Source organism: Physeter macrocephalus, chromosome 21 (assembly GCF_002837175.3).
Source record: "Physeter macrocephalus isolate SW-GA chromosome 21, ASM283717v5, whole genome shotgun sequence".
NCBI classification, from domain to species: Eukaryota; Metazoa; Chordata; class Mammalia; order Artiodactyla; family Physeteridae; genus Physeter; species Physeter macrocephalus.
The window spans coordinates 63379045-63404645 of NC_041234.1; positions in this window are offsets into that span (position 1 = coordinate 63379045).

A 25601-nucleotide genomic window follows, 5' to 3' on the forward strand; every position below is an offset into this window, starting at 1 on the left:
AGGAAGAAATAGAAAATATAAACAGAGCAATCACAAGCACTGAAATTGAAACTGTGATTAAAAATCTTCCAACAAACAAAAGCCCAGGACCAGATGGCTTCACAGGCGAATTCTATCAAACATTTAGAGAAGAGCTAACACCTATCCTTCTCAAACTGTTCGAAAATATAGCAGAGGGAGGAACACTCCCATACTCATTCTACGAAGCCACCATCACCCTGATACCCAAACCAGACAAAGATGTTACAAAGTGAGAAAACTACAGGCCAATATCACTGATGAACATAGATGCAAAAGTCATCAACAAAATACTAGCAAACAGAATCCAACAGCACAGTAAAAGGATCATACACCATGATCAATGGGGTTTATTCCAGGAATGCAAGGATTCTTCAATATACACAAATCAATCAACGTGATACACCATATTAACAAATTGAAGGAGAAAAATCATATGATCATCTCAATCGATGTAGAGCAAGCTTTCAATAAAATTCAACACCCATTTATGATAGAAACCATCCAGAAAGTAGGCATAGAATTTTCCTCAACATAATTAAGGCCATATATGACAAACGCACAGCCAACATCGTCCTCAATGGCGAAAAACTGAAACCTTTTCCACAAAGATCAGCAACAACACAAGTTTGCCCACTCTCACCACTCTTATTCAACATAGTTTTGGAAGTTTTAGCCACTGCAATCAGAGAAGAAAAAAAATAAAAGGAACCCAAATTGGAAAAGAAGAAGTAAAGCTGTCACTGCTTGCAGATGACATGATACCATAGATAGAGAATTCTAAAGATGCTACCAGAAAACTACTAGAGCTAATCAATGAATTTGGAGAAGTAGAAGGATACAAAATTAATGCACAGAAATCTATGCCATTCTTATACACTAATGATGAAAACTCTGAAGGTGAAATTAAGAAAACATTCCCATTTACCATTGCAACAAAAAGCATAATATATCTAGGAACAAACCTACCTAAAGAGACAAAAGACCTGTATGCAGAAAATTATAAGACACTAATGAAAGAAATTAAAGATGATATAAATAGATGGAGAGATATACCATGTTCTTGGATTGTAAGAATCAACATTGTGAAAATGACTCTACTACCCAAAGCAATCTACAGGTTCAATGCAATCCTTATCAAACTACCACTGGCAGTTTTCAGAGAACTAGAACAAAAATATTCACAATTTGTATGGAAACACAGAAGACCCCGAATATCCAAAGCAATCTGGAGAACAAAAAATGGAGCTGGAGGAATCAGTCTCGCTGACTTCAGTCCATACTACAAAGCTAAAGTAATCAAGACAGTAGTGTACTGGCACAAACACTGAAATATAGATGAATTGAACAGGATAGAAAGCCCAGAGGTAAACCCACACACATATGGTCACCTTATCTTTGATAAAGGAGGCAAGAATATGCAGTGGAGGGCTTCCCTGTTGGCGTACTGGTTGAGAGTCCACCTGCCGATGCATGGCACACGGGTTCATGCCCCAGTTCAGGAGGATCCCACATGCCATGGAGTGGCTATGCCTGTGAGCCATGGCCACTGAACCTGCATGTCCGGAGCCTGTGCTCCACAACGGGAGACGCCAAAACAGTGCGAAGCCCACATACCACCAAATATTTATATATATATACAGTGGAGAAAAGACAGCATCTTCAATAAGTGGTGCTGGGAAAACTGGACAGGTACATGTAAAAGTATGAAATTAGAACACTCCGTAACACCATACAGCAAAATAAACTCAATATGTTTTAAAGACCCAAATGTAAGGCCACACACTATCAAACACTTAGAGGAAAACGTAGACAGAACACTCTATGACATAAATTACAGCAAGATCCTTTTTGACCCACCTCCTAGAGAAATGGAAATAAAAACAAAAATAAACCATTGGGACCTAAAGAAACTTAAAAGCTTTTGCACAGCAAAGGAAACCAGAAACAAGACCAAAAGACAACCCTCAAAATGGGAGAAAATAGTTGCAAATGAAGCAACTGACAAAGGATTAATCTCCAAAATTTACAAGCAGCTCATGCAGCTCAATAACAAAAAAAACAATAACCCATTCCAAAAATGGGCAGAAATCCCAAATAGACATTTCTCCAAAGAAGATATACAGATTTCCAAAAAACACATGAAAGAATGCTCAACGTCATTAATCATTAGAGAAATGTAAAGCAAAACTACAATGAGACATCATCTCACACCATTCAGAATGGCCATGATCAAAAAATCTAGAAACAATAAATGCTGGGGAGCATGTGGAGAAAAGGGAACCCTCTTGCACTTTTGGTGGGAATGTAAATTGATACAGCCACTATGGAGAATACTATGTAGGTTCCTTAAAAAACTACAAATAGAATTACCATACGACACAGCAATCCCACTACTGGGCATATACCCTGAGAAAACCATAATTCAAAAAGAGTCATGTACCAAAATGTTCATTGCAGCTCTATTTGAAATAGCTAGGACATGGCAGCAGCCTGGGTGTCCATCAACAGATGCATGGATAAGGAAGATGTGGCACATATATACAATGGAATATTTCTCAGCTATAAAAAGAACTGAAATTGAGTTGTTTGTGGTGAGGTGGATGGACCTAGAGTCTGTCATGCAGAGTGAAGTGGGTCAGAAAGAGAAAAACAAATATCGTATGCTAACACATATATATGGAATCTAAGAAGAAAAACAAAGGTCATGAAGTGCCTGGGGTTAAGACAGGAATAGAGACACAGACCTACTAGAGCATGGACTTGAGGATGTGGGGAGGGGGAAGGGTAAGATCTGACAAAGTGAGAGTGGCATGTACATATATACACTACCAAACGTAAAATAGATAACTGGTGGGAAGCATCCGCATAGCACAGGGAGATCAGCTGGGTGGTTTGTGACCACCTAGAGGGGTGGTATTGGGAGGGTGGGAGGGAGGGAAATGCAAGATGGAGGAGATATGGGATCATATGTATATGTATAACTGATTCACTTTGTTATAAAGCAGAAACTAACACACCATTGTAAAGCAATTTTACTCCATTAAAGATGTTAAAAAACAAAATGTTACCAAAATACTGGGATAAAAATCATTCCATTTGAAGGAAATATTCTCCCTTATAGATGTCATAAATGTGAGTTTTCATGTATTAGAATTGCTTAACGAAGCTTATATGTCTCATTTCCAACTATATATATTTATATATATGTAATATATACATTTATTGTTATTCTCTATCAACTGAATGAGACAGATAAGTAAATATCTCAGTAGCTTAGAATTTCTTGTGTTCTACATCTGGTTTCTCATCAATCTATGTCTTATATCTTACTAATTATATGCTCTCAAATAACCTTACTTAGAACAGTATACAGACAAGTTAGTTTTTTCAAGAATGATATTTTAATATTTTATTCTATTTATTATAAGTTTTAAATACATAATAGGTGTAGTCATATAGTTTCAACTATAATTTATTGCTCAGACACATCAGTTACAATTGCTAATAGTTTGGAAGAGTGAGGAATTAGGAGAAATAGTAAGTACACAAAATTATTGATGATGTGTGAGTAAATCTTGTTTTTAATGCTGAGTTTTGTAAGAATACTTTAAAATAATTTTTATTCTGAGAATATGAATACATTTGAACAACTGCACTAAAAGTGTCAAGGTTCTATATTATAGTTAAGAGCCTCTTTCCCTTTCTTTCCAGATGATTTAATTCTTTACACCACAATTATTCATTACACTTAAGTTAGTAACCTACAACAGTATGAAATGATGCAAATAGTATGGACTTTGCAGTTAGATAGTCATGAGTTTGAATCTTATCTGTGCTATTGACTAGCTGTGTAATTTTGGCCAAAAAATTAACCTCTGGGCCTCAGTTTCTAAGCATAATAATAATAGCTACTTTGTAGATTTAGTTTGAATATGAGATAATATTGTTCAAATTACTGGTGAATAATAAATTTAAAATAATAAATTTTTAAAAATAAACAAATTTGTGATTTATTATATTTAAGAAAAATATTGAACATAGGTCTTTTCAAAGAACATAGCTGTGCAACAAAGAAACAAAGGTATTTTTAATATTAAGCTTCTGTCCCTCCAATAAACAGTGCATATATATCAGATCTCCTTTCCACTTCTGTATTTCAGTACTATTTAAGACTAAAAAACATGAAAGCTAATTATACATGTAAAGAGCTATGCCAGTGGGATACAGATCACTAGTTTACCTGTGGGATGTAACTCATCTCCATGGAGCAATTTTTTGGAGGGCTCATTTATTTAAGAGAAATCCATCTTTAGTATTGAAATTTCTTTGATATATTCTTGCCTATTCAATGAGAAACTTGTACAGATTGTTTAATAGACACATAATGCTATGTGTGATTAGGGTGATAATAGCTTCTGAGAAAATATTTGCTTTATAGAAGATCAAAATTTTCAAAACCTTATGTGAATAGAGAAATCCATAGAGGAGCAAAGATCCCAGAGAGGGAAGCAGTATATTCAGTCTGTGTAATAGCATATTAATATTCAAGAACAGTCCAAAGTCATATTTGCATATTATAATTGTAGTGAGTTGCAGATGAGGATGATTAAGCATATTAATGTTTTACTCAGTATCTCAAAGCTTTTATTTGATATTTTAAAAATATTTATCTATTAAATATGTACCAAGTACCCACTGTGTGCATAGGATTTTATTAGGTAAGTTAATATAGTGCTAATTGCATAAGCAGTATAGAATGTTATTAGGCTAGTTGAGCTTCAACAGAGAATAAACACTTATCCTGCATTTTCAATGGTATGTATAAAAAATAGTATCCAAACGTCTCTTGCGGGGTAGTAATTTTGATTTGCATATTTGATCACTTAAGGGAAATCAGTTTATTTTCAGAAGTAGATCACATTATAGGAAACTAATAAATAAGTCAGCCTCATCTTTCAATCTGAAATGTCAAAGCAATGTGCCTCAGCAGCCATGTTTGACTAGCCCAGGGGGAGATTGGTTGGCCCCCACAGTGACAAAGCCTAAGCCACTAGCCTGTGGACTCTTACTATAATTCTGAGTTCTACCATAGCAGTCTTGACAATGCCTGATTTCTAAGGGCCAGGTAGCCAGTAAATTAACACTAGATACCAGTTCTTAGAATTGCCAGTCCTGTTCTCCGTTGACTGCTATAAATAAAGAAGAGGGTTTTTTTTTCCTAGGAAATCAATATTTTAAAAAACGATATAGTTGCTGAGTAAATTCTGGTTAAATTATCAAATAAGATAAATAATATAGTGCTGCTTTTAAGGGTAAGGTATTATACAAAAACAGTGTGATACGAAAATCACTTCTCTTGAAGGAAATGGTGGTGTCAGAATTTTGTTACAGGAAATCTGACAATTTGGTTAGAAAGGGAAGGCTAAAATATTTGTCCTGGAGCCAATTTTGCATGAAAAAATCTTCTACTTTGAATTAGTATGCTTACTGGGACAGCTGATTGGAGGTTAAGGCCTCCTAATACCATTCTTTTGTATTGTCCCTGCCTTGAAGAATACGCGCAGGAAGCTATATAGTGTTGACCTTGTTCTCTTGAGTTCTGCCAATCATCACCTGAATTTCAACAGATTAATTATATTTGCAGATCCTTGATTGCTTTATCTGTAAATTGTGCATAATAGTAAATATCTTACAGGTTTGTAATAAAGCTTAAACAATATTAAACATGTAGTGATTTTAGTACAGTGCCTAGACGTAGTGTATGGCCATTAAAATTCCTATTCATGGTAAGTTTCTTTCCCCTAATAGTTCTCATAATGAGCTTAGAGAGTTGATTTTCCCTCCCTGGAAGATCAAATAGAGACCAATACTTCCTAATATCATGTGTGCCAAACCCTGATGATAATGACAATTATTTTTTTCTTCCTAGTTTTAAAGCATGGAGTAAATTGGCTTATTAAATATATCTTGGAAAAATCATAAAATGAACTTGACCTTTGTTATAGCTGGGTCAAATTTTTAAGCTTTATAAGTAATTTTCAGGAATGTTGAGACCTAGGCATGAGTATTTTTCAAAAGGCCTATAGATGGCTCTGATATGAAATCTAGCTTAAAAATACTGAACCCATGTACACGTATGTGCATGTATGTGAAACATACACATATTTGCATGGTGTGTTAACAAATTGATATTATTATGTGTTTGTAAGCAGTGTTTGCACATACCATTTTTGTACACACATATCTTCAAAGATTGTATTTTCTATAAATTTCTTTTTTCAATTATTTATTTATTCAACTATTCATTTATTTTTATTGAAGTATAGTTGATTTACAATGTTGTGCCCATCTCTGCTGTACAGCAAAGTGACTCAGTAATACACATATATACCTTCTTTTTTAAATATTGTTTTCCATTATGGATTATCACAGAAGATTGGATATAGTTCTCTGTTCTATACAGTAGGACCTTGTTGTTTATCCATTCTAAATGTAATAGTTTGCATTTACCAACCCCAAACTCCCAGTCCATCCCTTTCCCTTCCCTCCTTCCCTTTGGCAACGGCAAGTCTGATCTTTATGTCTGTGAGTCTATTTCTGTTTTATAGATACACTCATTTGTGCCATATTTTAGATTCCATATCTGGTATGTGATATCATATTGTATTTGTCTTTCTCTTTCTGACTGACTTCACTCAGTATGATAATCTCTAGTTGCATCCATGTTGCCACCAATGGCATTATTTCATTCTTTTTAGGCTGAGTAGTATCCATTGCAGATATGTACCACATCTTCTTTATCCATTCCTCTGTCAATGGACATTTAGGTTGTTTTTATGTTTTGGCTGTTGTGAATACTATTGCTATGAACATAGGGGTGCATGTATTTTTTTCAAAGGTCAATCTTTTATTTTTTTAACATTTTATTTTATATTAGAGTACAGTTGATTAACAATGTGTTAGTTTCAGGTGTACAGAAAAGTGATTCAGTTACACATATACATGTATCTATTCTTTTTCAAATTCTTTTACTATTTAGGTTGTTACATAAGATTGAGCAGAGTTCTCTACGCTATACGGTAGGTTGTTGGTTATCCATTTTAAGCATGTATCTTTTTGAATGATAGTTTTGTCCCAGTATATGCCCAGGAGTGGGATTGCTGGATATATGGTAATTCTATTTTTAGTTTTCTGAGGAACATCCATACTGTTTTCCCTAGTGGCTGCACCAACTTCCCTTCCCACGAACAGTGTAGGAGGATTCCTTTTCTCCACACCCTCTCTAACATTTGTTATTTGTAGACTTTTTATTGATGGCCATTCTGACCTCTATTAATTAGTAATGTTGAGCATATTTTCATGTGCCTACAGGCCATCTGTATGTCTTTTTTGGAGAAATGTCTATTAATGCCTTCTGCCAATTTTTTTGATAGGGTTGTATGTTTTGTTGTTGTTGAGTTGTATGTGTTTTTTGTATATTTTGGAGATTAAGTCCTTGTTGGTCTCATCATTTGCAAATATTTTATCCCATTCTTTAGGTAATATTTTCACTTTTTTAGTGGTTTCCATGTTGTGCAAAAGCTTGTAAGTTTCATTAGGTCCCATTTGCACATTTTTGTTTTTATTTCTATTGCCTTGGGAGACTAACCTAAGAAAACATTGGTATGATTTATGTCAGAGAATGTTTTGCCTATGCCCTCTTCTAGGAGTTTTATGGTGTATTGTATTATGTTTAAGTCTTTTAGCCATTTTGAGTTTATTTTCATGCATGGTATGACAGTGTGATCTAACTTCATTGATTTACATGCATCTGTCCAACTTTCCCAGCACCACTAGCTGAAGAGACTGTCTTTTTCCCATTTTATATTCTTGCCTCCTTTGTCAAAGATTAATTGACCATAGATGTGTGGATTTACTTCTGGGCTCTCTATTCTCTTCCATTGATCCATATGTCTGTTTTTGTACCAATACCACTCTCTTTTGATTCTTGTAGCTTTGTAGTATTGTCTGAAGTTTGGGAAAGTTATGCCTCCTGCTCTTTTTTTTTTCCTCAAAATTGCTTTGGCAATCCTGGGTCTTTTAGGGTTCCATGTAATTTTTTTGGTTTATTTGTTCTAGCTCTGAGAAAAACGTCATAGGTCATTTGATAGGGATAACATTAAATCTGTAGATTGCTTTGGGTAATATTGCCATTTTAACAATATTAATTCTTCCAATCCAAGAGCGTGGGATATCTTTCCATTTCTTTGAATCCTCTCTAATTTCCTTTATTAATGTTTTATATTTCTCAGTGTCTTAAGTCTTTTACATCCTTGGTCAAGTTTATTCCTAGGTTTTTTGTTTTTTGTTTTTTTGCTGCAATGTAAAGGGTGTTTTTTTGGTGTGGTTTTTTTTTTAACACTCCCTGTCTGATATTTCATTCTTAGTGTAAAGAAATGAAACAGAATTCTTTTTTTCTTTCTTTTTTATTTTTGCAACTGATTTCTGAATGTTAATCTTATATCACGGTACTTTGCTGAATTCATTTATTAGATCTAGTAGTTATTGTGTAGATTCCTTAGGTTTTTCTATATATAGTATCAAGTCATCTGCATATAGTGACAATTTTACATCTTCCCTTCCAGTTTGGATACATTTTATAACTTTTTCTTGTCTTGTTGCTATGGCTAGGACTTCCAATACTATGTTGAATAGAAGTGGTGAGAGTGGGCATCCTTGTCTTGCTCCAGATTTTAGCAGGTAGGCTTTCAGATTTTCACTGTTGAGTATTATTTTGGCTGTGGGTTTGTCATAAATGGATTTTATTATGTTGAGATATGTTCCCTGTATACCCACTTTGGTAAGAGTTTTTATCATGAATGGATGTTGAATTTTGTCAAATGCTTTCTGCATCTATTGAGAGAATCATGTGTTTTTTGATTTTTCTTTTGTTAATGTGGTGTATTACATCAATCGATCTGTGGACGTTGAACTATCCTTGTGAACTTGGGATTAATCCCACTTGGTCATGGTGTATGATCTTTTTTATGTGTTGTTAGATTCAGTTTGCTAATATTTTGTTGAAATTTTTTACATCTATATTCATCAACGATATTGTCCTGTAGTTTTCATTTTTTGTGTTATTTTTGTCTGATTTGGGTATCAGGGTGATGGTGGCTTAATAGAATCTCTTTGGGAGAGTTCCCTCCTTTTTAATCTTTTGGAAGATTTTGAGAAGAATCGGTATAAGTTATTTGTATGCTTGGTACAATTCGCCTGGGAAGCCATCTGGTCCTGGACTTTTGTTTGTGGGTTTTGTTTTTTTTTTACAGATTCTATTTCATTTATAGTGATTAGTCTGTTCAAATTATCTTTCTTCTTGATTCAGTTTTGGTGGGCTGTATGTTTCCAGAAAGTTTTCCATTTCTTCTAGATTGTCAAATGTGTTGGCATATAATTGTTCATAGTATTCTCTTTTTTTTTTTTAATTTCTGTGGTATTGGTTGAGATTTCTTCTTTTTCATTTCTTATTTTGTTTATTTGGGTTCTCTTTTTTCTTCTTGGTGATCCTGGACAGAGGTTTGTCAATTTTGTTTACTCAAAGAACCGGTTCTTGGTTTTATTGATTTTTCATATTTTTTTAAAATCCCTATTTTATTTATTTCCTCCCTGATCTTCATTATTTCCTTCCTTCTGCTGACTTTAGGTTTTGTTTGTTCCTCTTTTTTATAATTATTTTAGGTGGTATGTTATGCTGTTTATTTGAGGTTTTTCTTGTTTTTTGAGGAAGGCCTGTATCACTATGAACTTCCCTCTAAGAACTGCTTTTACTACATCTCATAGATTTTGTATGGCTGTGTTTTCATTGTCATTTTTTCAAGGTATTTTTTAACTTCCTTTTTGATTTCCTTGTTGACCCACCGGTTTTTTAGTAGCATGTTGTTTAGTCTCCATGTAATCGTTTTGTTTGTCTGTTTTTTTCTCATTTCTTTTCCTGTGTTTGATTTCTAGTTTCATGCTGTTGTGGTCAGAGTATGCTTGAAATAATTTCTCTACTCTTAAATTTGTTGAGATTAGTTTTGTGTCCTAGTATGTGGTCAATCCAAGAAAATGTTCCATGTTCACTTGAAAAGGATGTGTATTCTGGATTTTTTAAAAATATATATAATGTCCTGAAAAATATCAATTAAGTCTAATTGTTCTATTGTACAATTTAGGATCACTGTTGCCTTATTGATTTTCTGTCTAGATCTGTCCACTGATGTGAGTGGGGTGTTAACGTCTCCTACTATTATTGTATTCCCATCAATTTCTCCCTTCATGTCCATTAGTATTTGTTTTATGCATTTGGGTGCTCCTATGTTAGGTGCATATATGTTGACAAGTGTAAAATTCTCTTCTTGTATTGATCCTTTTATTATTATATAGTGTCCTTCTTTATTTTTCTTTATAGCCTTTGCTTTAAAGAATATTTTGTCTGATATGAGTATTTCAAGTCCTTCTTTCTTTTCATTTCCATTTGCATGAAATATCTTTTTCCATCCCCTCACTTTATTTATTTATTTTTATTTTTTTGTGGTACGTGGGACCCTCACTGTTGTGACCTCTCCCATTGCAGAGCACAGGCTCCCGACCCACAGGTTCAGTGGCCATGGCTCATGGGCCCAGCTGCTCTGCGGCATGTGAGATCTTTTCAGACCAGGGCACGAGCCTGTGTCCCCCTGCATTGGCAGGCAGATTCTCAACCACTGCGCCACCAGGGAAGTCCCATCCCCTCACTTTAAATCTATGTGTGTCCTTTGCCCTAAGGTGGATCCCTTGTAGGCAGCATATTGTAGGCTTTTTTTTTTTAATCCAGTCTCTCACTCTATGTCTTTTGATTGGAGCATTCAGTTCATTGACATTTAATGTAATTATTGATACATAGGTGTTTATTGCCATATTAAACCTTGTTTTCCAGTTGATTCTTTGTTTCTTCTCTGTTCCTTTCTTTTCTTTTTGCTTTCCTTTTTGTGTTTTGATGATTTCCTTTTATTTTATGCTTGTGTTCTCTTCTTTTTGATATTTGTGAATCTATTGTATATTTTTGATTTGTGGTTGTCCTGGTTTTCAATTATGTTAACCCCTTCCTATATCTATTTGCCTTAGACTGATAGTCATATAGGTTCAAACGCATTCTAAAAAAAAAAGTGCACTTTCTTACTCTCCTCCACATTTTATGATTTTTATGTCCTTTTTTACATCTTCATGTTCATCCTTTTGCTGTTCCTTGTATTTATCTCCACTTTCACAAATAAGATTTTTTTCCCGCTTTTTCTTCTCTATACTGGTTAATTTAAGTGATTCACTTTCCAATTATGATTTCCTCCTTCCTATATCTTCATGCTTCTTTTCTATTTAGAGAAGATCTTTCAATATTTCCTTTAGGGTAGGTTTATTATTGCTATATTCTTTTGGTTTTTGCTTGTCTGCGATATTCTTTATTTCACCTCCTATTCGAAATGATAATCTTGCTGGGTAGAGTATTGTAGACTGCAGATTTTTCCGTTTCAAGCCTTTGAATATATTTTGCCACTCCCTTCTGGCCTGCATTGTTTCTGTAGAGAAATCAGCCGATAGCCGTATGGTGGTTCCCTTGCAATTAACTCTGTTTTTCTCTTGCTGCCTTTAAAATCCTCTCTTTATCTTTAACTTTTGCCATTTTTATTATAATATGTCTTGGTGTAGGTCTGTTCGGATTCATCTTGTTTGAGACCCTCTGTGTTTCCTGTATCTGTATATCTGTTTCCTTCTTTAGGTTAGGGAAGTTTTCAGCCATAATATCTTCAAATGCATTTCAATCCTCTTTTCCCTTTCTTCGCCTTCTGGAATCTCTATTATACATAGATTTTGATGATTTATATTATACCATAGGTTTCTTACGTTGCTTTCTTTTTCTTTTTTTTTTCAATTTGGCTTCCTGTCTGCTGTTTTCATTGGGTAATTTCCATTTTTCTGTCTTCCAGATTACTTATTCTTTCTTCTGCATTATTCATTTTGTTATTCATTGCCTTTAGCTTATTTTTCATCTCGAAAATTAAATTTTCTAATTTTTCTTCACTCCTCCTTATAGTTTCTATTTCCTTTTTACATTAATCTGCACTTCTGTCAATAGCCTTTTCTAATTCCTTAAGTATTTTCATTACCTCCTTTTTGAACTCAGGGTCTATTAGAGTGAAGAGGTCTGTTTCATTGTTTCTTTCTTCAAGGGAATTCTCTTGGTCTTTTAACTGGGAGTGGTTCCTCTGCTTCTTTATTTTGCTTATATTTCCCTTAGTCTGTGAATTTTGGAGAAACAATCATCTACTGCATTCTTGGTGGTCTATTTGTATGCAGGAATGTCCTTGAATAACTTGTGTGGGTTTAATGGTTTTTGGCATGAGGGCTGTTTTGGTTTTGGATGCTTGCAATCTCTTTCCTCAGCATGTGCTGGCTGTTATCCCCTTGATAAGGGGTGTGCAGATGCATAGCCCACACACACTCCCAGGGAGGCAGAGACAGTGGTTGGCTCCCAGTCTCAGGACCCTCAGTAGCAGCAGCAGTCTGTGCCCTCTTCTGGAGTCCAAGATGGCGGTGGCAGCTCACACCCGCCCGGGGAGTTTGTGTATGTGGTACCTTGCTGCCTAAGAGCACACAATGAGAAAGAAGCTCCCATGGCAGGCACACACCTCTCCTTGCATGCTGCTCAATGATGGCACCCTGCCTCTCTGGTGGGCCCAGGCCTCCTTCTGTACTCCCTTGGTTGTAGTGCAATACATCTACCCTCCTCAAGCTGTCTCCATGCAGCAAACCTCAGTCCTCTCTCCTGTGTCTGACCTACAAAGCCCAAGCCTCAGCATGCAGCCACTGTCCACACTAGTGGATGAGAGTCTCAGACTGGGGAGTGCCGGGCAGCACTGACCATATACGCAGGTCTCTCTCCACTTTGCCCTCTGTAAACCAGTTGCTGTGCTCTCCTCTGTGGCTTTGAAGCTCCCCATCTGCCCTGGCTGATATCCCCGCCAGTGAGGGGACTTCCCAGTGTGTGGAAACTTTTCCTTTTTCATAGCTCCCTCCCAGGAGTGCAAGTCCCATCCAGATTCTTCTCTCTTTTTCCTTTCTTTTTGTTTTGCCCTACCCAGTTATGCGGAGGCTTTCTTGCCATTTTGGAAGTCTGAGGTCTTCTGCCAGTGTTCAGTAGATGTTCTGTGAGAATTTTTCCACATGTAGATGTATTTTTGATATATTTCTGGGAGAAGGTGAGCTCCACTCCTGCTCCTCTACCATCTTGATCTGATCCTCTTCTATAAATTTCTTATACATGGTACCAGCATTGCATTTTAATCAGAACAACAGTGTGTCTTCTTAAATACGATAATATTTCTATTTGGATAGACCATTTAGGTTTGTAGCCAGATGGAACTGAAGTGGCATAAAGCACCTTAAAGTATACAGGGAAAGGTATATTGATATTTACCTACATTTGATAAATTATCAAAGTAAGAGTAGCTTGTTCCAACTCAAATCTCATTTTGTCAGTAACCACAAAAAATTAACCAAAGCAAAATCAGAGCTAATTTTTTGTTGCAATTATATATAGCTTTTATATACAGCTTAGAGATTTTTACACATTTGTATTTCTGATGCTATAAGCCATATGTACTCATTGTAGGAAACTTAAAATATGAACAAAAATATAACGATGGGGAAATTACCTGTAATTTTATCATTCACAGATAACCTTTCTAAAAATTTTGCTGGGTTAGACATTTGAGCCTTTTTACTACACTTATATATATAATTTACAGAATTGAGTTTATCCATTTGTTTCCCATTTTCCTTTTCCGATTTTGCACAATGCCTAATTTTTATACAGCACCAAATAATCTTCAAGTATCATTTTTTAAATAACTGCATGGTATTTTATAATGTGGCTATACCATAATATATTTAATAATTTTCCTGATATTGAATATATAAGCTGTTTTAAAGGTTGCTCATGGGAAATAATATGACCATAAATCCTTTACACATAACTATTTGCATCCACCTCTGATATTTTCTTAGGATAAATTTCTGGAAGTAAAATTACTTGGTCCAAAATATGAAAATTACTTGGTCCAAGTTTATGTACTTCTTAAGTATCTTCACACATACAGCCAAATAGTTTTTCAAAAAGGAAAGACTTTAGCTAATTTCAATTGAGTTGCTTATTTTAAAAAACAATTTTAACAAGTTAATACTTCAAAATAATATAGCAAAGCTTTAAATTTTAATATTTCTTGCTCATCCAATATATATGGATATTTTCTTTTCAATTATTTTTCAGTGCTTAAACTTAGGAAGTCCTTTACCACTGGAAGATTAATTAGTCACCTGCAGTTTAATTTGATACATTTTACTCCTTAGGACACCTGAAATTAATTTTGCTCTATAGTAAGGTATTGAAAGTAAAATTATTTATTTTGAAAATAGACACAGCTAATAGATTTCACATTTTCAAGTGTTAGTGCAGAAATTATTATTGCACTGGGAAAGGAGGCTGACTGCCTAGCAACAATCCAGCTGTTTTATTCTGAGAAGCAGAGCTTATGTATCTCATTCCAGTTTACTTACAGGGTAATTATATCAAGAAGCCTCTATTCAGGCATTTGAAGAATTTAATAGGCCCTAGACCCACTTTTTGTTAGAGAGCCCATCTTTCACAGAATATTAAACAACTATCCCATGCTGTTTTAAATATTATTTATATCTGTAAAACATTTGAGATGATTTTATTATTAACTTTTGAATTTTGATACAGGAAACTAATTTAACTTACAGTTGACTACAATTGCTACATATATGAATTCTTTTAAAGTGAGAAATTGTAACCAATAAATTATTTTCAAGTATAATACAATATTTTACAAATAGACTTTATTTTATAGAATTTTATTTTCACAGCAGAATTTAGCAGAAAGTGCAGAGTTCCCATATGCACTCTCTTCACACACAGGCACAGCCTCCCCCACCATCAACATCTCACACCTGAGTGTTACCTTTGCTACTATCAATGAACAACATTGACACCTTATTATCACCCAAAGCCCATAGTTTGTATTAGGGTTCATTCTTGGTGTTGTACGAATATAAGTTTTAGACTTTTTAACTAAAATTTAATGAATTTTATATTTTAAACATTTAATTAAATATTTCTTACTTTTAATTTAATAAATCTGATGGGGGCCTCCAACATATATTTGGTAGCTTTCATGTATTTTCACAAGTCCTTGAAAACACTCATTTTTAAATTAATTTTTAATGGAGTATAGTTGCTTTACAATGCTGTGTTAGTTTCTGCTGTCCAGCAAAGTGAATCAGTTATACATATACATATATCCACTCTTTTTTAGATTTCTTTCCCATTTAGTTCACCACAGAGTACTGAGTAGAGTTCCCTGTGGTAGATAGTAGGTTATCATTAGTTTTCTATTTTATATATAGTAGTGTATATATGTCAATCCCAATATCCCAATTTTTCCCACCCCCACTTCCTGCCTTGGTAACCATAAGATTGTTTTCTACATCTGTGACTCTATGTCTGCTTTGCAAATAAGTTCACCTTTACCACTTTTCTAAATTCCACATATAAGCAATATTATACAATATTTGTCTTTCTCTTTCTGACTTACTTCACCCTGTATGGCAATCTCTAGGTCCATTCATGTCACTGCAAATGACATTTTTTCCTTCCTTTTTATGGCTGAGTAATATTCCATTGTATATATGTGCTGCATCTTCTTTATCCATTCATCTCTCAATGGACATTTAGGTTTCTTCTATGTCCTGGCTATAGTAAATAGTGCTGCAGTGAAAATTGGGGTGCATGTATCTTTTTGAATTATGTTTTTTCCAGACATATGCCCAAGAGTGTGATTCCTGGGTCAATAGTAGTTCTATTTTCAGTTTTTTAAGGATCCTCCATATGTTCTCCATAGTGGTTGTACCAATTTACATTCCCACCAACAGTGTAAGAGAGTTCCCTTTTCTCCACAGCCTCTCCAGCATTTATTGTTTGCAGAGTTTTGATGATGGCCATTCTGAATCATTTGAGGTGATACCTCGTTGTAGTTTGGATTTGCATTTCTCTACTAATTAGTGATGTTGAGCATCTTTTCATGTGTTTTTTGGCTATCTGTATGTCTTCTTTGGATAAATTGTCTATTTAGGTCTTCTGCCCATTATATGATTGGGTTGTTTGTGTTTTTGATATTTAGCTGTGTGAGCTATTTGTACATTTTGGAGATTAATCCCTTATCAGTTGCTTCATTTGAAAATATTTTCTCCTAATCTGAAGGTTGTCTTTTCATTTTATTTATGGTTTCCTTTGCTGTGCAAAAGCTTTTAAGTTTAATTAGGTCCTATATGTTCATTTTTCCTTTTATTTTCATTACTTTAGGTGGTGGATCCAAAAAGATCTTGCTGTGATTTAGAATAGTGGGGGACTTTCACACCCCACTTGCACCAATGGACAGATCATCCAGACGGAAAAGTAATAAGGAAATACAAGCCTTAAAGGACACATTAGACCAAATAGACTTAGTTGATATTTATAGGACATTCCTTTTGAAAGAAGCAAAATTCACTTTCTTTTCAAGTGCACACAGAACATTCTCCAGGATTGATCACATCTTGAATCACAAATGAAGCCTTGGTAAATTTTAAAAAATTGAAGTCATATCAAGCATCTTTTCTGACCACAATGATATGAGATTAGAAATCAATTACAGAGGAAAAAAAAACTTATAAACACAAACGCATGGAAGCTAAAAATATGCTATTAAATAACCAATGAGTCAATGAAGAAATCAAATAGGAAATCAATAAAATACCTAGAAACAAATGACAATGAAAACACGTCGATCCAAAACCCATGGGACACAGCAAAAGTAGTTCTAAGAGGGAAGTTTAGAGCAATACAATCTTACCTCAGGAAACAAGAAAAATCTCAAATAAACAAGCTATCCTTACACCTAAAGCAACTAGAGAAAGAAGAACGAAGTCTAAAATTAGTAGAAGGAAATAAATCATAAAGATCAGAGTAGAAATAAATGAAACAGAGATTAAGAAAACAGTAGGAAAAATCAATGACAAAAATCTCAAAGCTTGTGCTTTGAGAATATAAAACTGATAAATCTTTAGCCAGACTCATCAAGAAAAAAAAAGGGAGAGAGCTCAAATCAATAAAATTAGAAAGGAAAAAGAAGTTAAAACTGACACTGGAGAAATACAAAGGATTATAAGACACTGCTACACGCAACTATATGCCAATAAAATGGACAACCTAGAAGAAATGGACAAATTCCTAGAAAGGAACAACCTTCCCAGAATGAACCAGGAAGAAATAGAAACTATGAACAGACCAATCACAAGTACAGAAATTGAAAGTGTGATTAAAATACTCCCAATAAGCAAAATTCTAGGACCAGATGGCTTCACAGGAAAATTCTATCAAACATTTAGAGAAGAGTTAACACCTACCCTTCTGAAACTCTTCCAAAAAACTGTAGAGGGAGGAACACTCCCAAGCTCATTCTAAGAGACCACCATCATCCTGATACCAAAACAAGACAAAGATATCACAAGAAAAGAAAACATAGATGCAAAAATCCTCAATGAAATACTAGTAAACCAAATCCAACAACACATTAAAAGGATCATGCACCCTGATCAAGTGGGACTTATCCCATAGATGCAAGTATTCTTTAATATATGCAAATGAATCAATGTGATACACCACATTAACAAATTGATGAATAAAAACCATATGAACAAACACTCATTTAAGTGTTAGTGTGTTAGTGTGTTCCAGGTCCTGCTTTTAGGTTTTACATATATTAATTTACTTAACATTCACAACTTAATGAGGTAGGTACAATTATTACTTTCATTTTACAGATGAGAAAATTGAGGTATAAGTAGTACACCCAAGGTTATAAATGGAAAAGCTGCGACTCAAATTGGGACAATTTAGATTAAAAAATAAATTCATGCTCTTCTTCCTTTGGTTGTGCTTCTCTAAGCATTCTGGCTCTGTTACCTGATCATAACAGGATCTTTTGCTGAGCCTCCTCAAACTTGAGCATTTGGCACTCTGAACATAGGTTTGGTAGTAACTCTATCATCTCCATTTTAAAAGCATTTTTTGAACTTTTCAACAAAGTAACTTTTTATATTCACACACACACGTTTGTCAACAGACATGTACTTACATATAGCTGAAAACAAAATAACATTCTGCAGCAGCTAGTTTAGGAATGTTCAACAAATATACTTTCAGGTTATAATGGCATCTGAACTTCCTTAACTTTTTAGTTACCTTGCCTGGACTAAGATATGGGCAGTTACCCCAAAGTGTTATTTGCTTAGTCATAGAAAAGATTGTTTCACTGCAAAAGCATCAGAATGTATAATATCTGGAAGAGATCATGGAAGCTAGTGTGTCAAAATTCCTTTCTTTTTTCTTTTTAACATCTTTATTGGAGTATAATTTCTTTACAATGTTGTGTTTGTTTATGCTGTATAACAAAGTGAATCAGCTGTATGTATACATATATCTCCATACCCCCTCCCTCTTGCATCTCTCTCCCACCGTCCCTATCCCACCCCTCTAGGTGGTCACAAAACACCAAGCTGATCTCTCTGTGCTATGCAGCTTCTTCCCACTAGCTATTTATTTTACATTTGGCAGTGTATATACGTCAATGCTACTCTCTCACTTCATCCCAGCTTACAAGTTATTTTGCAGCTATGGTGATACTAAGAGATGGTATGGACTCCTTGAATGCCAATTTCCTTATTTTCTTCCCAGCAGAATAATTTGTCTTCTATTTCTGTTCATGTGATGTTTTACTTACACTTGTATAAAATATTTATCAAGCTTAGTCAAAATTATTTTTGCTTTCCCTGACTACATTTTGGATTTTTTGAGGTCTTTAAGTTTTATTTTAAAATACCTTTTAACTCCAATGATCTCTAAGTATCTGGCTGATAATATGCACTAACTTAGATTCAGCCATTTATGTGTTGAAGTGTAATATATTTTTCTGCACACTTTCCTCTGAGAAAGTGATAACACCAGCTGCCAAGGATGTATTACAATAGCACCTCATATTTATATAGCAGAATATGTATGGTACTATTTGTTCACCTTTGTTTTCACTTGGTTCTTCCAAAAACTCTAATAATTAAAAAAAGAAAAACATACAATCCCACATTTATTATGGAATTTGGAAGGCCACCTTGGAAGATAAAAATCCAAATTCAGTATTTTTTAGTACAATTACAGGCCTAGACCATGTCCAGTGACAAATCTGCTGGCCAATGCAAGACACGTTTAGTATTATGAAACAAGACAATGAATATCTTAAGTGCATTAAACATTTGAATATATTTCGAAGGATCTATGAATAGTTTCAAACTTTGTTTTGGTATAAGGGATATAATTGTTAGAGTGCCGATTAATATCCATGTTTTATGTCACTTGATATACTTTTATTCATTCAACAAGAATAGCCATACAAGTGCATGATGATGAATATATGTATGCGTTCAGGTAATGGGAACGAGTTTGTTGTGACTGAAGTCCTAATTACTGTTTGTGGCAATGATGGGCTGTGAAGAGTCAGGAAAGGAGGCTGAAAAGGAATTCTAAAGACTTATTTAATATTCTTTATAATATACTAAGTCATTTAGATTTGATTCTATAAGCAAGACCAATTAAAGTTTTCAAGTAAGGGAGTCATACCTTTCAGATTCTAGAAATCTAAATCTGATAGGATTGCACAATAAAAAATGAAAGTTGGGGCTTCCCTGGTGGCACAGTGGTTGAGAGTCTGCCTGCCTATGCAGGGGATGCGGGTTTGTGCCCTGGTCCGGGAAGATCCCACATGCCGCGAAGTGGCTGGGCCCATGAGCCATGGCCGCTGAGCCTGTGCCTCTGGATCCTGTGCTCTGCAACGGGAGAGACCACAACAATGAGAGGCCCGTGTACCACACACACAAAAAAGAAAGTTGTAGTGAAGAGATAAACATTGATTTGAGGGCTAATTTTGAAGTAGAATTGATGGAACTTGTTGAATAACATGTAGAGAGGTGAGAAGAGAGAGAGGATTTGAGGATGAATAAAGCTCATAGCTTGGGCCACTAGAAGAAAAAAATAACATTAGTAGATATATAGAAAGAGGATTAGAAACATCATGTAGGGCTGCAAGAGATTCCCATAACATTCAGATGGAAGGCTACTCATGCTAGTACTGACCTAACATCACCATTTTTTATATGGTGGAAGGAGTAATTAGGTGCCATTATCATAGCCAATTAAGGATAGTTGAATAACCAAGTCACATTTCTAATTAATTTTACTATTTGAAATAAGGCACAAGATTGTACAATAGAAAAAACTAAAAATGCAAAACTCAAACATCGGGATTATCATTCCTATAACTCATTAAATTATTGCAATTAATATTGTCTGTTTCCTCATTTCTCTGCATATTGAAAAGTCTATGATAAGAAAACCTTAATTAGTGGAACAAATTACCTTTACTTGGTTAATCATGCATTGCTTATCAACCCTGTGCACTAGTTGATTAAACAGGAGAGATTTACTCTTGCTTCAAAACAAAAAGTTTTGACGGCAATTCAAGTATAACAAATGAATTATTATACTCATTTGAACCATGTGAATCTGTCAATTTTTGACTGCTTTTGACCTACAAAAATAGCGTTCATATAATTCAATCTAATTGTTATCAGTGACCTACTTAACTTCCTGCTGTGGTAGATGTAATATGTACTTGGATTTCTAGTGATACTATGTATCTTTAAAAATAGGTCGTCTTGATTAAACAACTGACAGACATCTGTTTTACTGCTGATCAGAATGCAAGTTCTGATATTTATCAGACTTTTCCAATGGCCTACTTTATTTTCGTTTTGAAAATATTATGCAAGCCATCAGCAATCATTCAAAATGTACAGAACTAAAATGACTAAGCAGCTAGCAAAACCACCAATTTCAGTAGTATATTGTTATGTAGCACTTCTAGAGGATTTGTCAATATAAAAACTCAAAAGGACCATGATTTCTACTTTTATTAAGTGTTCACTGATATTTGGTTCTTAACAAAGATGAGAAGGCAACACAGATTTTCAATATTTTTGGACTCAATTTTATGCTTCATTTGTTTTATGTTTGTTTTACCAAAACATAAAGTTTATTCTGATGTTATAGAAAAATGCATTAAAACTTTTATTTTTATTTTTATACTAGAAAGTAAATGTTAGAAAATAGATTTTCAAAGAAAAAGGCATTCACAGAAGAAATTTGGGTCAGAAGAATAACAACAGTATTTAAGAAAAGCAGAGAATGTTTTCTTAATGATAGCTATATTTGCTTTACTTTAAGAAACAAGACAATTACCATATGATATCGCTTATTTGTGGAATCTAAAAGGATGGTACAAATGAGCTCGTTTGCAGAACAGAAATGGAGCCACAGATATGGAGAACAAACTTGTGGTTACCAGGGGAAAAGGACGGGGAGGGATAGACTGGGAGATTGGGATTGAGATATACACACTACTATATATAAAATAGATAACTAATAAGAACTTACCGTATGGCACAGGGAACTCTACTCAATACTCTGTAATGACCTATATGGGAAAATAATCTAAAAAAGAATGGATGTCTGTATATGTATAGCTGGTTCACTTTGCTGTACAGCAGAAACTGACACAACATTGTAAATCAACTATTACTCTAATAAAAATTAATTTAAAAAAGAAACTTTCCATTTTAAAGTTTATTGTTGCTTAATAACAGCATTAATGGAAAAAAAAACCCACCATATTAAATTCATCCATATATGCATGCATTCTTATTCCAGAAACATTGACATGTGAAAAAGCATGTATCTTAGAATCAAAGAAACATGGTGTTCTTTATGGCCCAGTTAGGAATTTTCCCAGAAGTTCACAGGAATGAGAAACACTGATGTACAATAAGCAACCAGTAGGAGAAGACAAAATGGAGAAGCTATAATGAAAAAGATAGGGTATCCTTTATTTGCTATAATTTATAACACTGGCATTGGAGAAGTGCAAAACAGTTTTCTTTTCTTTTGCTAGTTGTTTTCACTCCACCCACATACACATCTTTTCATATGTGGTATTGTTATGCTTCACATGCACCTCGAGAAAAAGAAGTTTAGTTTATCATGATGTGTATAGGGAATAATTTCAAAAAGAGTTATTTTATATGTATGAAGAAATAATTATATTTTCTAGCTCCCATAAAGATAAAGCCTGCTTATATATGCAATATATGCTTATATATTGCTTATATATGCAATACTTCACAGGGTCTGAGTCTATGAATTTAGATTTATGTTATAAAGGTTCCAAGTAGACGGTTAATTTCCTATCACAGCATAATGCTTATATATATTCTCACACACACATATACATTTAATAGACTTTATTTTATATAGCAGTTTTAGATTTACAGAAGTTTTGAGCAGAAAGTACAAAGAGTTCCCATATCCCTTGCTCTCTGCACAGACTTATCCCTATTATTAATATACTGTATTAATGTGGTACATTTGTTAAAATGGTTGAAACAATGTTTTTAATAGACTTTGCTTTTTACAGGAGTTTTAGGTTCATGGCAAAATTGAGCATAAAGAGTGTTCCCCTAACCCCCTACCCCCACATATGAACAGTTTTCCTCACTATCAACATCTCATTCCAGAGTAGTATACAGTTAATACGTTGAACAATGTGGAGTTTAGGGACGTCAACACCCTGCACAGTAAAAAATCTGAGTATAGCTTTAGACTCCTCTAAAACTTAACTACTAGTAGCCTACTGTTGGCCAGAAACCTTACTAATAACATAAACAGCCAATTAACATATATTGTATGTTTATGTATATTACATACAGTATTCTTACAATAAAGTAAGCTAGAGAAATAAAAGGTTATTAAGAAAATCATAAGGAAGAGAAAATATATTTATAGTGCTGTACTGTATTTATTGATACCATAAGTTTACATCATCTGTTTACAAGATGAATTGTCTGTCTTGTCAGTACCCACATCAATATTGTCTCATATGATACAAAACTCTTTAATACGATATGTATTATTAACACTAGATATCAAAATGAAAAGCTAATGTGAAAAGTAAATTCACATTTATTTACAGATATAATGATTTATGCATTGATAACAAAGAAGTAGCAATATGATTGCTCCATGGTAGCCTAGTGTAATAGATATGATCGCTTCACAATAGCCTAGCCTGTACACTAATGATGAATCATTATAAAATTTTTATGACATACAGTATTATACTCATATTCATAATATAATGGAAATATGGTTATATATTTTTAAAACACAACTTACCTGGGATGATAGGTTGACATGTTGTTTCTCCAATTATATAGGAGTACAGTTGCTTTACAAAGTTGTGTTCTTTTCTTGCTGTGCAGCAAAATGAATCAGTCATACATATATATATATCCACTCTTTTTTAGATTTCCTTCTGATTTAGATCACCACAGAGCATTGAGTAGAGTTCCCTGTGCTATACGGTAGTTTTGAAAGCAGTTCTGTAAAACAGTAAGAAAACTAACATGGTATTAATTTTACATTAAATAGAACTCACCTTACGCCTATGTAAGGATAGACTATCCACTTCAATACAAGTCTTCTACATGATGTTCCACACTGAATACTTAGGCCATGATGATGATGATGATGAAACAAAAATGTCTAATCCAGTTATAGTCGTACAATTATTAGATTTTCACATGAAGACTCACACATACAACAGATAAGTTATTAACAGTACAGCACAATGATTAGTTACTATTCATTAGGTCGGTGTGGATCATCATAAATGTCATTATTCTCTTCATCTCCACATTGAGTAGGCTAAGGAGGAGGTAGAGGAGGGATTCGTCTTGCTGTCTCAGAGGTGGCAAAGGTGGAGGAGTTGGAGGAGAAGGAAGGGAGGCAGAAGACAGGTATACTTGGTGAAACTTTACAGAAACACATTGTAATTTCTGTCTGACTGTTTTGCATTTTTATTTCTCTAAAACTGTTCCTATATGGTACTGATCCTTCTTCCACCGTTTGCTGCTAAAGCAGTTTCAGTGAACATATCATAGAAGGATCCATGTCCTAAAAGAAGTCAAAAGCAGTCTTGAATATTTGGAACTCTTCTGCCAGGTTGTCTACATCAGTTGTTTTTCTGGCACTATTTTTCTAAGTCTTCTTCCTCATTGTCTGGCACTGGTTCAGAAGCACTCATCCTAATCAACTAGTCTTCTTTTAATTCCTCTGGTGTGCTGTCAACTGGTTCATTTTAAATTAATTTTTATTGGAGTATCGTTGACTTACAATGTTTTGTTAGTTTCTGCTGTACAGCAAAGTGAATCAGTTATACGTATATATATATTCACTCTTTTTTAGAATCTTTTCCCATATAGGTCATTACAGAGTATTGAGTAGAACTCCCTGTGCTGTACAGTAGGTCCTTATTAGTTATCTATTTTATATATAGTAGTGTGTACATGTCAATACAAATCTCCCAATTTATCTCTCCCCCCTTTCCCCCTTGGTAAACATAAGTTTGCTTTCTACATCTGTGACTATATTTCTGTTTTGTAAATAAGTTCATTTGTACCATTTTTTTTAGATTCCACATATAAGCAATATCAAATGATATTTGTCTTCCTCTGTCTGACTTATTTCACTCAGTATGACAATCTCCAGAAATTCAACATTTTGCTTCTAACATCATGACTGTTCTGTTGTTCTTAGGGGAAATTCCAGCATCATTAGTGGCACTTCATATGGGTTCCATCATGTTGTTCAAGGCTTACAACATTGCACAAAACACAATGAGTATTGCACTAGACACAGTGAAATATACGTGAAAACCATAAGAGATCACTTTTTACTGTAAATCACAATTTACTGGAGAATTGAACTGCTCATGGGAGATGATTAACATCACATGATTTAAGGAGATATTTGAAACACTTGAGCCACTGCAATAACAACAGAAGGTAACTACAAAATTATTATAGTAGTAGAGTATATACTAGAGTTAATTTTATGCAATTATAGTTTAATACGATATCTTTACATTTGTTTACATTTCTCTCCACTGGGAATGGTGCCATGTACAATCTGCATTTACGTGCCCAAATTTTTTTGTTTTGTTTTTAAACATCTTTATTGGAGTATAATTGCTTTACAATGGTGTGTTAGTTTCTGCTTTATAACAAAGTGAATCAGTTATACATATACATATGTTCCCATATCTCTTCCCGCTTGCATCTCCAACCCTCTCACCCTCCCTATCCCACCCCTCTAGGTGGCCACAAAGCACCGAGCTTATCTCTCTGTGCCATGCGGCTGCTTCCCACTACTATCTATTTTAAGTTTGGTAGTGTATATATGTCCATGCCACTCTCTCACTTTGTCACAGCTTACCCTTCCCCCTCCCCATATCCTCAAGTTC